This window comes from Otolemur garnettii, unplaced genomic scaffold (assembly GCF_000181295.1).
Source record: "Otolemur garnettii isolate 467f Iridium unplaced genomic scaffold, OtoGar3 scaffold00007, whole genome shotgun sequence".
In the NCBI taxonomy this organism is placed as follows: domain Eukaryota; kingdom Metazoa; phylum Chordata; class Mammalia; order Primates; family Galagidae; genus Otolemur; species Otolemur garnettii.
This window is the reverse complement of record NW_003852402.1, coordinates 20,453,838-20,468,587: the sequence shown is the minus strand read 5'-3', so window position 1 is coordinate 20,468,587 and position 14,750 is coordinate 20,453,838. Positions and strand designations below refer to the sequence as shown.

Below are 14,750 nucleotides of genomic sequence, written 5' to 3'. Positions count from 1 at the left end.
CCCACCTGACGCTTAGGGGCGGAGGGAAGTCCTGGTCACGCCCCTTCCGAACCAGCCGGAAGTGACGTCATGCCCTAGCCGGCAGGTCTTTCGGTCTTCTTCCCCCTCCCTTACTCTCGGCCCCCAGTCCCTCCCCTCCCCTCCCCCTCCCCTCCTCCAGCTCCAGCCTTTGCGGCCGCGGGGGCGGCGAAGGCTATGGAGTAAGGCAGCTGCAGCGGCCGACCGCGAAGGCTGAGCTGGACTTGCCGGGCGGCGTTTAGGGGGGCGGAGGAACGAGCTCCAGCACCGCCCCTCCCTGGAAGAGAGGGAAGAGGTGAGTGACCGGCGGTCAGCTCGAGCGACCTCCCTCACCGGCCGCTCTCCTGCGGGGGATCCCGGGGCCGGCGGGGAGGGAATGGGGAAGGAGCCGCGCCGGGGCTAGGCCTGCCGGGGCCGTCCGGGCTGGCGACTGTTGCCTGGTGACGCGCCTGCCGCCCGCGGGCCGGGCGGGGCGGGCGGTGGGGCCGGCGCTGAGCGGACCTGGGCGAGCGGCGAGCTCCGAGGAGCGGATCCGAGAGGCCGGAGTCCCCCGAAGAGGCCTGGAGGCGACGAGAGCCCGGGATCCGAGTCAGCTGCTGGAGGGAGAGCCCCCCGCGCCGGCTCGGAAGCTCCGATTTCCGTGCTAGAGATCTTGGTACCTTTTGGGAAATTGGACACTACCCTAGAACTGGGTGAGATAGCTGCCCTCAGTTCTGGCCTCCGGCTCCGGTAACCTCGGTCACTAATCAGGGCCCTACCTCCCAGCGTCCTTCTCTGACAGTAGCTACAGTTCTGGAATGGAAGGTTATTGTGTGTGAGGTGGGTGGGGCAGGTGTTTGATAAAACTAAAATCCCCAGCGGGGGCTCCTGCAGTCTTGTTTTTCTAAACCCGTAGAGACAGGAAGGTTTCCGATAAAGCTTGCTAAAAGTTCTCGGGATCTGACTGAATACTTACCTGTGATCGGTAATGAAGAAGACCAGTATTGTCGTATTTACCCCTCTGACAGGCTTGGTGAGCTAGCACAGGCTCAAGCTACTTAAAAGTGCTATGCCAGTAGTGCCTTAATTGTAAATTGCCAACTAGTTTTTGGTACATCAGACTGGGGAATTATTTGTGTGACGACAATCTTAAAAGAATTGGATCCTGCGAGTGATTTTTCTACGTAGCATGTCTCCGTTCTGGAAAATAAATAATTTAATGAAAACGCTCCAGACCTGCCTGTCGCTATAAAACCCAATCCTGTTCTGGTGATGGTGAGAATCAGATGCTTCAAGATTCCTTTTGGATTTTGCAGGTCTTTTGTTGTTGTTTGGCTCCCTGTCCTACTCCTTGGCACAAATGTTACTATTTTTAAGTTGAAAAATGACTTATCAGCTGGGGGTATACATTCTGGAGGCAACATTAAACTATAGTCATAAAAGATGCTTTGGGAGAGTGTGTAAAGGGAAGGAACCTGATGGAAGTAAGGGCCTTCAGTCTACGCAGATCTGCTTTACCCACTTGCAGAAACCTGTTCTTTTATGTCTCTGAGAACCAGTAAAGGCACACTTTGCCTCCATACCAAGGAGTGAGTTTTGTACAAATCAATCCTGTTATTGGGATGGATTTGAACTTCATGATACATCCCACCACACCCCCACCCCCAAGAAGAAAAATAGATAGCTCCCTTTATTGCCTTTAACTCCATGGGTAATATCCCCATCCAGCCCTTTCCATAGGAGTTGAAGTTTGACAGTTCTTTTCTCTCCTAGCTCATACTCAGTCAGTCTCTCATAAGGTCCTCCTGAGTATCTCTTAAATGTGTCTGCTCTTCCTTTTCTTTTCTTTTCTTTTTTTTTTTTTTTGAGACAGAGTTCACTATGTTATCCTGGGTAGAGTGCCATGGTGTCACAGCTCACAGCAACCTCAAACTCTTGGGCTTAAGCGTTTCTCTTGCCTTAGCCTCCCAAGTAGCTGGGACTACAAGCGCCCACCACAGCACCCCGCTATCTTTTTGTTGTAGTTGTCATTGTTCTTTAGCAGGCCTGGGCCAGGTTTGAGCCTGTCAGCCCTGGTGTATGTGGCTGGTGCCCTAACCACTGAGTTAGGGCGCCAAGCCTGTCTGCTCTTCATTTTCAACTGTATTCTCTAGTTGTAGCCACTCTAGATGGACTGCGTTAGCTGCCTCTCGATTATAGTCTTCCTTCCTGCATCTACTGTTGTCTGCCTCTGTAGTTTTCTACACCAGACTGAGTAAGTTTTTCAAAATGCAGATTGTTGAAAGACAAAGAGTATTAACTTTGCGTACAGTTAAGATCCTCAGTGGCTTCTCATTGTTTTTAAGATAAACTGAAATTGTTAACATGCCCCACCAGCTGTGCGTGGTGGAGCCTGTTTGCCTTTCTAGCCTGGTCTCCACTCTCTACCCAGTGCTTTCTGGCATTCTCTCTCTCCCCTACTCACCCTGCCCTCCTTTCTGTTTTCCTGCTTCAAGTACCTGGCTTTGGTTATGGTACTTCCTCACCTGGAAATGTTCTTCCTTTCCTTTTCATCCTGTTAAGTTCTATTGGTAATTAAGCGTAGACTTTTCACAGTAGGATTCCTCTGATTATATGTTCTCATGACACCATTGCAGAGTTGCCATATTTATTAATACTTAACAAATTAATGGGATGTTCCTCCTCTCCTGATACTGCATAAGTGTTTAATAAATGTTAAATGAATGAATTCATTTCATGCTTACTAAATGTGCCAGGAGCTGTAGTAAACATTTCACATCATGATCAGCTTTAGATCTTACAACAATCACTTGAGTTCTGGGTGGTTCTTCCCCTTTTTAATAGATTAGAAATAGTGATAGGGTAGCTAGTTGTTCAACATAGCTCTAGTTAAGTATTTAAACTCAAGCTTCCTTACTTGAGTTTAAATACTCAAGATTACTTACTACCGAAGATTATGTGCTTAACCAAATAACTTAATTCTCACACTTTGGTGTGCATCAGAATCACCTAGGATACAAAGTTGCTAATTGAATCTTTGTAGTTTTTTTTTTTTTTTTTTTAAGGCAAGCATGGAACAAAGTTTTTTTGAAGAAGAGAAAGTGTGAGAACAGATATAGGCTTACATAGAAGACATGTTCTCCATAGACAGTGAAGAGGCCTCTATTGCCAGGGCAAGCAGGCCTCTTCATAGATTCTAATTCTAAGAGTTTGAGATAGTAGGTACATAGGTACTTGAGACAGTAGGGAAAACTATCTTAACAAGTTGTCCAGGTTATTTAAATGTTCACCAGAGTTTGGAAATCCTTGTCTTAGATAATGTCTTAGAAATTTCAGTGCTTTATGAATTTTTTTATCTTTTGTACTATACTGTAGTTGAGATTTAAGTCAAGGAAGAACTGTAGCCCTAAAAAGGTGACCTAAGTGGTCATTTAATTCAATTTTCTGCCCAGTGAGTCCTTTCCCCTCTTCTCTAGCTGGAAAGCTTGAGTAATGAGAAGCTGCAGTCCCTCTGTTACTGCTTTTTTTTTTTTAACTTACAATTTCAAGAATCTGATTATCTTGTTAGTAAAAATTATACCACAATAATTACATGGGTCGAAAGTGCTTTCAAAGGACCTGGGTATAACCTTCCCTCAGATCATGTTGTTTAAATTTTACTAATTTGAAATTTAAGTATTAATTATATGTTGCCTTATAATCTCTTACGTTGCTTTTTAAATGTTATTGTACTGTGGTCTTAAATTTGTAACCAGTGACAAAAGTAAATGTTTCACTTTTTTTTTTCTTTTTTTGGAGACAGAGTTTTACTCTGTTGCCTTGGGTAGAGTGCCATGGAGTCATCATAGCTCACAGCAACCTCAGACTCCTTGGCTCAAGTGATCCTCTTGCCTCTTCCTCCCAAGTAGCTGAGACTACCGGTGGACACCAGTATGCCTGGCTAATTTTTCTGTTTCATAGAAACAGGGTCTCACTCTTGCTCAAGCTGGTCTTTAACTCCTGGGCTCAAGTGATCCTCCTGCCTGGGCCTCCCAAAAGGCTAGGAAACAGGTATGAGCCACCTTACCTTTTCCTTTTTGTGTTTTTATTTATTTATTTATTTATTTTTTGGAGACAGAGTCTCAAGCTATTGCCCTGGGTAGAGCGCTGTAGTGTCACAGCTCATAGCAACCTCCAACTCCTGGGCTTAAGCGATTCTCTTTCCTTAGCCTTCCAAGTAGCTGGGACTACAGACACCTCACACAACACCCGGCTATTTTTTTTTTTTTGTCTGTTTTTGCAGTTGTCATTGTTGTTTAGCTGGCCTGGGCAGTTCGAACCCACCAGCCTCAGTGTATGTGGCTGGTGCCCTACCCACTGAGCTATGGCGCCTGTGTTTGTTTTTTAAATCTGGCTTTTTAGGCTGGGTGCAGTGACTCACACCTGACCCCAAGAGTTCAAGACTGCAGTGAGAGCTATTATTGTGCCACTGTTCTCCAGCCTGGCAACAGAGTCAGACCCTGTCTCTTAAACAAACAAACAAAAAAAATCAAGACTGTCTTCTGTAAGGTATCTGTTTTGGCTCAATTGTATCTAATAATTAGATACTTTCTGTTGTTGTAAAGATTATACTCAGTATGATCTTTGTTCTGAATAAGATTAAACATGACTTATGTGTAGGCCAGAGGATAGTATAAACCATTTTTGAAAGCTTTTAAAACTTCTAGTAATCTCTTGAGTGCTCACACAAGAAGAAATATATATTTCAAGAATATATAGCCTAAGCTATCTTTGTTTAGATATGAATAGACAAGTACAACTTACTTGTGAGAGTATGGACACAAGATTTTTTCCCCCAGATTTGTGAAGCGTTAACCGTAAGTATTTCATGTCACGTGAATATAATTCTATGGAATTACAAAAATTCATTTAATAACTATATAAGTGGTTGTGTAAATGGTATTCTTTAATTTTTAGTTATTTACATAACGGTAAAGCCCCTTGTGCCTTTTTATAGGACAAAACAAACTATTTTGAGTCTATTTGTATTTGTTTATATTGTTACGCTTTGTAGTGAATTGTATTATTTGTTTATTTACTCTCTGCTAGGTGCCATGAGAGTGAAATGAAACTTAGTAAATGTTGGTTGTACTGTGATTAGAGCAACCTTTTTACTTGCATTGTGGTATTTTCAACGAAAATGTGAGCAAATTCCGCTTTTTGAGCTTTTATTCTTGGAGAAGGGATTCTGTTTGCAATTGTGTTATTTGAAAATTCAGGTATTTTTTCAGCATAAGTATAATTTTACCTGTTATATTCCTGCCGTATCTTGAGTTCATGAGCAGGCAGAATTGAAAGAACTGCCAGTTCCTTTTAGCTCCTTGCCATTAGGAACTGTAACACCCAACCCACTTTTTGCCAGGTGCAGGTAAAATCTAGTATTACAACAGATTCTGATGCCTGAGCCAGATGGTAGAGACCTACCTACAATCTGGTGATCGTACTGAAGCTACCCCAAGTCTTATTTTGGCTGAGTTTTAGGAGGCACGATGGTTACATGTCAAATGGATTCTATTAAATGGTATATAAGGAGAAAACACCTTAAATGAAAGGCATTTCTGTCATTGATAACTTTGTGTTTGAAAAAAAATGGTTTATTTCTTCATTAATCAAGTGACAATTTGAGAAAGTATTGGTTCCTTACATGTCATAAGTTTAGGTCTTATTTTTTAGGTTCATTGGGATCATTCTGTCCTTGGCCTTCTGTTATTCTCATGGTATTCTTCTTGGGTCTCCTTGGGTGACCTTTCTCAAGGCTAACATTTTGCTGTACTGGCTTATGGTGCCCAAAGTTTTACCTTCCTTCTAGACATTTTTTCCTAAGTTTTTGGCTTGTGTATCTAAAAACCTGCTGGTTATTGTCCTATGAGTGTCATTCAGGCAGCTCAAGTTCTACATGTCCAAAATTGAGTTCTTCTTCCTACAGGATAGTTGTCCTCTACATGTCCTTCTTTGGTAAAAGGCTTCACCCTCCACCTGGACTCTGAACTTGGAGCTGGCTAGGAGTGGTATCCTTTTCCTTTAATTGACTATAAATTTTCTTAGATCTTATACTTATTTCTTAATCTTTCCTTTCTTTTTCCTCACTGCCATTTCCTTAATTCAGCAACCTCACCTTCCTCTTAAAATTTATTTTTAAAAAAATCTATTTAAAATGTGAACTATAATACATAAAGGTGTATAATATAGTATAATATGTAAATATAAACATCCATTTAGCATCTTTGTTTTTTTTTTTTTTTTTTTTTTTTTTTGAGACAGCCTCAAGCTATCCCCCTGGGTAGAGTGCCATGGCATCACGCTCACAGCAACCTCCAACTCCTGGGTTCAAGCGAGTCTCCTGCCTCAGCCTCCCAAGTAGCTGGGACTACAGGCGCCCGCCACAACGCCTGGCCATTTTTTGGTTGCAGTCATCATTGTTGTTTGGCGGGCCCGGGCTGGGGATTTGAACCCGCCACCTTAGGTGTATGTGGCTGGTGCCTTAGCTGCTTGAGCCACAGGCGCTGAGCCCATTTAGCATCTTTGAAACACCCTCTCTACCGACACCCTCTTTCCTATCTTCCTTGTCCATGTTTCCAAGTGCCCTTTCCTTTATTTTCTTGCCTTGTGTGCATTCTAATGTGTACATTCCAATTCTTTGTATATGGGTGTGTGTGCATGTACATCTCATTCATTTCTGAACTACATGATTAAATTCTCTTCAGTCCTGCCATATTCCTTATTTCTGCCTGAAGTATGGCCTTCACTGCCCTTGATGATCTAGTTTTTCTAGTCTCTTGTCACACTTCCTTTTTTCCCTCCTTTTTTTTTTTTTTTTTTTGAGTTTTTTTTTTTTTTTTTTAGACAGAGTCTTAACTTTTTCACCCTTGGTAGAGTGCTGTGTTGTCATAGTTCTCAGCAACCTCAGACTCCTGGGCTCAAGTGATCCTCTTGTCTCAGCCTCCCAATTAGCTGGGCGTACAGGGGCCCACCACAACACCTGGCTATTTTTTTTAGAGATGGGGGTCTTACTCTTGCTCAGGCTGGTCTCGAACTCATAAGCTCAAGCAGTCAGCCTGCCTTGATCTCCCAGAGTGTTAGGATTACAGGAGTGAGCTACTGCCCCCGGCCTTTTCCTCTGCCTTTTTATATGAACTGCTTTGTTTTTACTGTATGTTTTTATGCCTTCAGTTTTCCTGTTCTGTATCTAGTTCACACCTCTATCATTATCATTTTTGGGAAACAAGTTTCTGTATCTCTTGTTTTTGCTCCTCTTAACACTCTGTGGGTACATGTTCTGTAACATTTTATTACTCTGTAGCTAATGTTGAAGTTGTGTTACTTATCTGTTTCTTCCTCCTTAGATGTTAAGAGCCTTCATAGCTTGTTTTTTCTTTTTAAGAGTCTTCATAGCTTGTTTTTCCTTTACCTACTCTTTAGTTTCTCGTTTGATATCAAGTACATGGTGGGTGCTCAATAAATATTGTCACCAGATGAATTTCCATGTCTGTTTCTTATCTTGTGTGCACCAGTGTTGACTGGATGATGGATAGGCATCTCACGTTTGAATATCAACTCTAGAAATACTCTTAGTTTTTATCCTGAATTATGTAGTTTTCGGGTCACACTGTAATTTTCCTCTCCTCCATGTCTTGGTACATGGCAATCCTCCTTTCTTCGAGTACTCCTTTGCCTCTTTTTCCTAACTGCAGAATGCTTTATTTTTGAGCATTTTGTTAATACTCTGTTAACATGGTACATTCTTATCTCTAGTTAATTGTGTAACTCTTTGTAGGTTTGAGTCTGCTGTAGGACTGAGTCCCTAAAGAACAGAAATGTTTCCATTTACATCTGTATTCCCAGAGTATCACAAGGTGCATGGTATGTAATATGTAGCTACTTAGAGGAATGGATATAGTTTTAAATAGGACTTTACAATCCTACCCCTTTCCATCAAAATCAACAGCAGATGTTCATGGAGAACAACTTGGCATAGCAAATAAATGTTTTCATGATGCCAATGACAACATTTTCTAACTGCTTACAAAAAATGCAGCATTAAATTTAAATGAGAAAGTGAATCTGTATTTCCATTTACAATTCACATCTTTAGTAAAAGAAAGTAGGCTACCTACATTTACCTAAATATAATTTAATTAATGGAGAAAATAAGATACCAAGCTACTTTAATCCGGTGATCTTCAATTGTTTTTGCTTGTGTATCAAATAATTTTGTTAAGCATGCTTTTAAATTGATGGCATCCAAAGGTTCCCCCAGCCCCCTTGGTCAAGAATTTAGTTGCAAAAGTTAAAATCTCTAGATGATTATATGTTGTGATTGTGTTTTACTTCATCAAAACCTTAGAGTTTATGTTTATCATTTGAAATAAACGTGTTCCTATACATCTCTGTGACCACTGTCTTCTTAATTGTAATTCTATGATTATATGGAGTCTTGCTGTTAACATCTGGCAACCTCCTTCAGTATTTCTCAAGGCTCTTTCTCTGAGGATTAATGCATTGTAAAACTGCATCCCTTGCCCTCTGCAAAGTTTTTTACACCTAGGGAAAGGACTTGTAAATATTAAGCCCGGGATGGCTGAGAGAATTTTTGTTTTTACCAAGTGGGAAAAAATCGTGAATAAAGAGAGAGGTGGTTAAAATCTTCAGGACATAGATGTTCTGGGGCGAATCAATTTTAGGGGACACAGTATACATGGAAGATAAAGACTTAGAAAGTGACAATGTTTTTGCCTTTTTTTGTTCTGTGGACCCTTTTAACGATCTAGTGAAGTCTAGAGAAGTGGATCCCTTCTCAAAGTAGTATTTTAGAACCAGTTTGTCAGTTTTTACCCAAACCCTTCTGGGATTGTGGTTGGATTGCCCTGAGTCTATTGATTGATAGGGAGGATTGACATCTTAATGATATTGAGTCTTTGGATTAATGATGACATGATTTTTTCATTTATTTAGGTTTTCTTCATTTTTTTCTCAGCGATTTTTTGTTGCTTTCATTGTATAGATCTTACATATCTTGTGAAGCTTATCCCTAGATATTTCATGTCCTTGAAATGGTATTTTTAAAATTGTAATTTTCACTTGTCTATTTCTGATATATAGAACTACAATCTCTTAAAAATGTATTTGTGATTTCTGCATCTTGCTAAACTCATATGTTCTAGATTTTTTTTAATAGATTCTGACATCCTATGTATGTGGTCATTTCACTTGGGAGTAAAGAGTTTTACTTCTTCCTTCCCAATCTCAATGCCACTTATTTCATCCTCTTGCTTTATTTCTTTAAGACCCTCCATTGGAATATTGAACAGAAGTGGTAAAAGTGAATAGTCTTAGCTTAGGGAGAAAAGCAGTTAATATTTTGTCTTTACATCTGAGACTAGCTGCAGATATTCAAAGATGCCATTTATCAAGTTGAGGAAGTGCCTTTCTGTTCTCAGTTAAGAGTTTTTATTGTGAATGGGTATTAACGTTTGTAAAAAAATTTTTCTCTGCTTCTATTGAGATGATTATACCAGTTTTTTTTCATTATTCAGTTGATGTGGTGAATTATATGGATTTGTTTTCAAATGTTAAGTGAACTTTGTACTCCTGAGGTGAAAACCAGGAGTTCAATCAAATTGGATTTGAAAAATCTTAAATCTTATTAAGGATTTTTACATGTTAATAAGGAATATTGATTTGCTGTTTTCTTGTTTTTGCATTATTTGATACTGGCGTCAGGGTAATTAATGCTGGCTGTAACGTGAAATGGAAAGTATTCTCACATCCTGTATTTTTTGAAAGCGTTTGTATGGACTAGCCTTTATTTCTTTCATAAATGTTTGATAATACCTTATTCATTTAGAATCTTCAGGATTAGAATTTGTAGAATTTTTTTCTATTTCATTTTATTTTTTTAATTTCATTTAATTTCATTTATTCATTTTCTGTCTCATTCTATTGCCCAGCTACAGTGCAGACTTTAGTAATACGGTCAGGTCACTGCCACCAAGAACTCTTGACCTCAAGCAAACCTCCCGTCTCAACCTTTTGAGTAGGTAGGACTACAGGTGTGAGCCATCACATCTGGCTAATAAAAAAAAATATTTTTGGGCTCGGCGCCTATAGCTCAACCGGCTAAGGCGCCAGCCACGTACACCTAAGGTGGCGGGTTCGAATCCCCAGCCTGGACCCGCCAAACAACAATGACGGCTGCAACCAAAAAAAAAAAAAAATAGCCGGGCGTTGTGGCGGGCGCCTGTGGTCCCAGCTACTTGGGAGGCGGAGGCAGGAGACTCGCTTGAGCCCAGGAGTTGGAGGTTGCTGTGAGCTGTAATGCCACGGCACTCTACCCAGGGGGACAGCTTGAGGCTCTGTCTCAAAAAAAAAAAAAAAAAAAAAATATTTTTGTAGAGATAGGGTCTCCCTGTGTTGTCCAGGCTTGAACTCCTGGCCTCAAGAGATCTCCCTACCTAGTCCTCTCAGAGTGCTGGGATTACAGGGATGAGCCACCATGCCTGGTCAGTTGTATCTTTTTATCATTTTGTCATTATTTTGTATTTATTATTTTGTTATTGGTTATCTTTCTCTTGCAAATATTATAAACTATATAATGTTATATATATATAGCTTTAAATGATTAGCCATCCTTTAAAGGTATTGTAACATGAGAAGTTTTTTTATAGACCTACATCATTTTTATTTTTCAGTGTCTTTCATTCCTTTCGTAGATCCAGATTTCCACTTGGTATCTTTTTCCTTCTGTTTGAAGACTTCCTTTAACATTTTTTATAGTGATTATCTGTTGGCAACAACTTCTTTCAGACTTGGTTTTTCCAAAAAAAGTCTTCATTTCATATTGATGTTTTTTTTTAAAACAGACAGAGTCTTACTGTGTTGCTTAGGTTGGCCTTGAACTCATGGGCTCAGATGATCCTCCCACCTTAGCCTCCCCAGTAGGTAGGACTGTGGCCATGGGCCAGTCTACCCGGCTTTATTTGGAAAATTTTCTCCCCCTGCCTGTAGAATTCTAGATTGACAATATCTTGTAGCAGTTTAAAGATCTTACTCAATCCCTTACATGAATAGTTGGTTTTTGTTTTTGTTTTTGAGATAGAGTCTCTGTTCCCCAGGGTACAGTACTGTGGCATCATAGCTCACAGCAACCTCAAACTCTTTGGGCTCAAGAGATCCTCCTGCCTCAGCCTCTCAAGTCTCGGACTACAGGTGCCCACCACAGTGCTTGGCTGGTTTTAGCTCTTGCTCAGGCTGATCTTGAACTTGAGAGCTCAAGCAGTCCAACTGCCTCAGCTTCCCAGAGTGCTGGGAAGCTTTTTTTGTTTTTTGGGTTTTTTTGAGACAGAGTCTCAAGTTGTCGCCCTGGGTAGAGTGCCATGGTGTCACAGCTTATAGCAGCCTCCAGCTCTTGGACTTAAGCGATTCTTTTGCCTCAGCCTCCCAAGTAGCTGGGACTACAGGTAGCTGGGCTACAGGCGCAAGCCACAATCCCTAGCTATTTCTTTGTTGTTGTTGCAGTTGTCATTGTTGTTTCAGCTGGCCCGGGCTGGGTTTGAACCCGCTAGCCTCAGTGTATGTGGCTGACACCCTACCCACTGAACTGCTACAGGCACCGCCAAGACAGAGTCGCATTCTGAGATATGACGTTATATCTCATAGCAACCTCAAACTCCTCGGCTCAAGTGGTGCTCTTGCCTCAGTCCCAAGTAGCTGGGACTGGCACCTGCCATGGCACCTAACTGATATTTCTGTTTTTAGCTCTTTGGTTGGTCTCAGACTCCTGAGCTCAAGCAATCCACCTGCCTCAGTCTCCCAGAGTGCTAGGATTACAGGAGCAAGTCACCATGCCTAGGCTAACGTGCATAGTTTTTGGTTTGGGTTTTCTTTTTTTTTTTAGAGACAGAGTTTGACTTTATTGCCCTTGGTGGAATGTTGTGGCATCACAGCTCACAGCAACCTCCCAACTCCTGGGTTTAGGTGATTCTCTTGCCTCAGCCTCTCAAATAGCTGGGACTACAGGCGCCCACCACAACCCCTGCCTATTTTTTTGTTGCAGTTTGGCTGGGGCAGGTTTGAGCCTACCACCCTTGGTATATGGGGCTGGCGCTCTACTCACTGAGCCACAGACGCCACCCGATGTGCATAGTTTTTAAATAAAATTCTGTATATTTTTAGTTTAAAAATTTTTTAGAGACAGGGTCTTGCTATGTTGTCCAGGCTGGTTTCAAACTCTTGGCCTCAAAGAATCCTCCTCCCTCAGCCTCTTAAAGTGTTGGGATTACAGGTGTGACCCACTATTCCTGGTGTATTTGAGAGAGTTTGGTTTTCATTTCTTGAGTTTTCATTTGTCTTTTTTATATTCCATTTTCTAATGTGTTCCTTTAACTACTTGGACAGATGACAGCTTTTTAATGTCTTTGTGTGCTAATTCTATACTTTTATCATTTTATAATCTATTTTACATTGATTTTTCATTTAATTATGAGTCACATTTTCTTCTTGGCATGTCTGATGATTATTGGCTTGTATGCTGAATATTGTGAATGTTATTCTTTAGTATCTACTTTTTTGTGCGTGTGTGTGTCTTCTTGAGTATTAGGCTTTGTCCTGGTAGGCAGTTTAGTGGTTTATGATTAGTTTGGTCATTTGAAAATTGCTTTCAGTTTGTTATAGCAGGTTTAGATTAGTTTCTGCTCTAAGCTAATCTAAGCTTTTGACCTTACTACTAATATGTTACTACGTGGTCCTTTTAGGTTTTCTGCTGTCTGCCTTAGTGATCAGGGAGGACTCTCCATTCTGGCTGATAAGATTTTTATTGACTTCTTGTATTAAATCTGACAGAATTACAGCTCATAGCTCTCCTTGCCTGACCTGGTGGAATTTCAGGCTACTTTTCTTACATTTTAGCAGTTGACAAAGTATGAAGGGGACCCCATGCTCTTTTTCAGCATAACTTCCTTCGCTTTGAAATTGTATCCCAGAACTTCCAGCCACTTCAGCATTCCAGAATTTTGTTTTGTCCTTTAGTTCTCCAGCTGAGCTAGATGGCTGCTTTGAAATGCGCTCTTTGCTGTATGGTTTGAAACATGCTTTAGGCAGAATGCTGGGGCAGTCCTACTGTTCACCTTGTTAGTTTTCTTTTTTTTTTGTTTGTATCAGAATATTATGGGGGGGGGTGGGTTGTACACACGTTTCAGTTATATAATTTGCTTTTGTACATTTTGAGTCAAAGGTGTAGGTGTGCCCTTTGCCCAGAAAGTATGCTTTGTACCTGTTTGGGGTGGATTTACCCATCCCCCAGCTCCCCTCCCACCTACTTGATTTCCTTGACTTTTACTTTTGTGTGGGCACATACTGTTGGTCCAATGGTGTGAATTTAGTGTTGAGTACATGTGCTGTTTTTTCATTTTACCATAATTCACTTAGAAAAATGGTCTCCAATTTTCATCTAGTTTGTTACAAAGATACTAGGTCCCCATCTTTTTCCATGGCTAAGTAGTATTCCACAGTATACATATATTACATTTTATTAATCCAGTCATGTATTGATGGGCACTTGGGTTGTTTCTACATCTTTGTGATTGTGAATTGTGCTGCTGGCCAGGTGCAGTGGCTGACACCCATAATCCTAGCACTCTGGGAGGCTGAGGCAGGTGGATTGCTTGAGCACACAAGTTTGAGACCAGCCTGAACAAGACCCTGTCTCTGCTAAAAATACAAAAACTAGCTGGGTGTGGTGGCACATGCCTGTGGTGCCAGCTGCTTGGGAGACTGAGGCAAGAGGCTCTCTTGAGCCCAAAGAGTTTGAGATTGCTCTGAGTTGTGATGCCATAACAGTCTACCCAGGACAACGGAGGGAGACTGTCTCAAAAAAAAAAAAGGCGCTGCTACATAAACATTTGAGTGCCAGTGTCTTTTTTATAAAATGTGCTTTTCTTCTTTTGGGTAAATACTTAATACTGGGATTGCTGGATCAAATGGTGTGTCTATTTTTAGTTCTTTGAAGTATCTTCATACTACTTTCCCTAGAAGCTGAACTAGTTTGCAGTCTCACCAACAGTGTAAGAGCGTTTCTTTCTCTCCACATCCTCACCAGCATCTACTGCTTTGGGATTTTTTTTTTTTTTTTTTTTTTTTTTGAGACAGAATCTCAAGTCTTTGCCCTGGGTAGAGTGCCCTGGTGTCACATCTCACAGCAACCTCAAACTCTTGGGCTTAAGCAGTTTTCTTGCCTCAGCCTCCCAAATACCTGGGACTATAGGTGCCTGCCACAATGCCCAGCCATTTTTTGTTGCAGTTGTTATTATTTAGCTGGCCTCGGCCAGGTTCGAACCCTCCAGCCTTGGTGTATGTGGCTTGGTGCTGTAACTACTGTGCTACATGGGGCATGGAGCCCACTTTGGGAATTTTTGATATGCACCATTCTCACTGGAGTTAGGTGAAATCTCAGTGTTTTTCATTTGCATTTCCTTGATGATTAGAACTGTTGAGCCTTTTTAAAAGTGTTGGCCTTTAATCTTCCTTTGCAAAGTTTTTTTTGTCTTTTGCCCACTTTTTAATGGGGTTGTTTTGTTGTTGTTGTTGTTTGCTTGAGTTCTTTGTAGATTCTAGTTATCAGCCCTTTGACAGCTAGCAGATATTTTCTCCCATTCTGTAAGTAGTCTGTTTGCTCATTGGTTGTGTCCTTGGCTGTTTAGAAACTTTTTTTTTTTTTTTTT

The 14,750-nt window shown here is 41.0% G+C and overlaps 1 protein-coding gene across 3 annotated transcripts in view; it reads left to right on the top strand.

Moving 5' to 3' along the window:
• Positions 1–57: 57 nt before the first annotated feature.
• The window catches only part of SCYL2 (SCY1 like pseudokinase 2), a 61,617-nt gene continuing 46,924 nt past the window's right edge, over positions 58–14,750 (top strand). The window contains exon 1 of one of the 3 annotated variants that reach the window (XM_023509305.1): positions 58–313. The gene's annotated coding sequence lies outside the window, so the exon portion shown is untranslated. Of the gene's footprint in view, positions 711–14,750 lie in introns of all 3 variants that reach the window. The other 2 variants (XM_003783318.2, XM_023509306.1) reach the window with 2 other exon arrangements.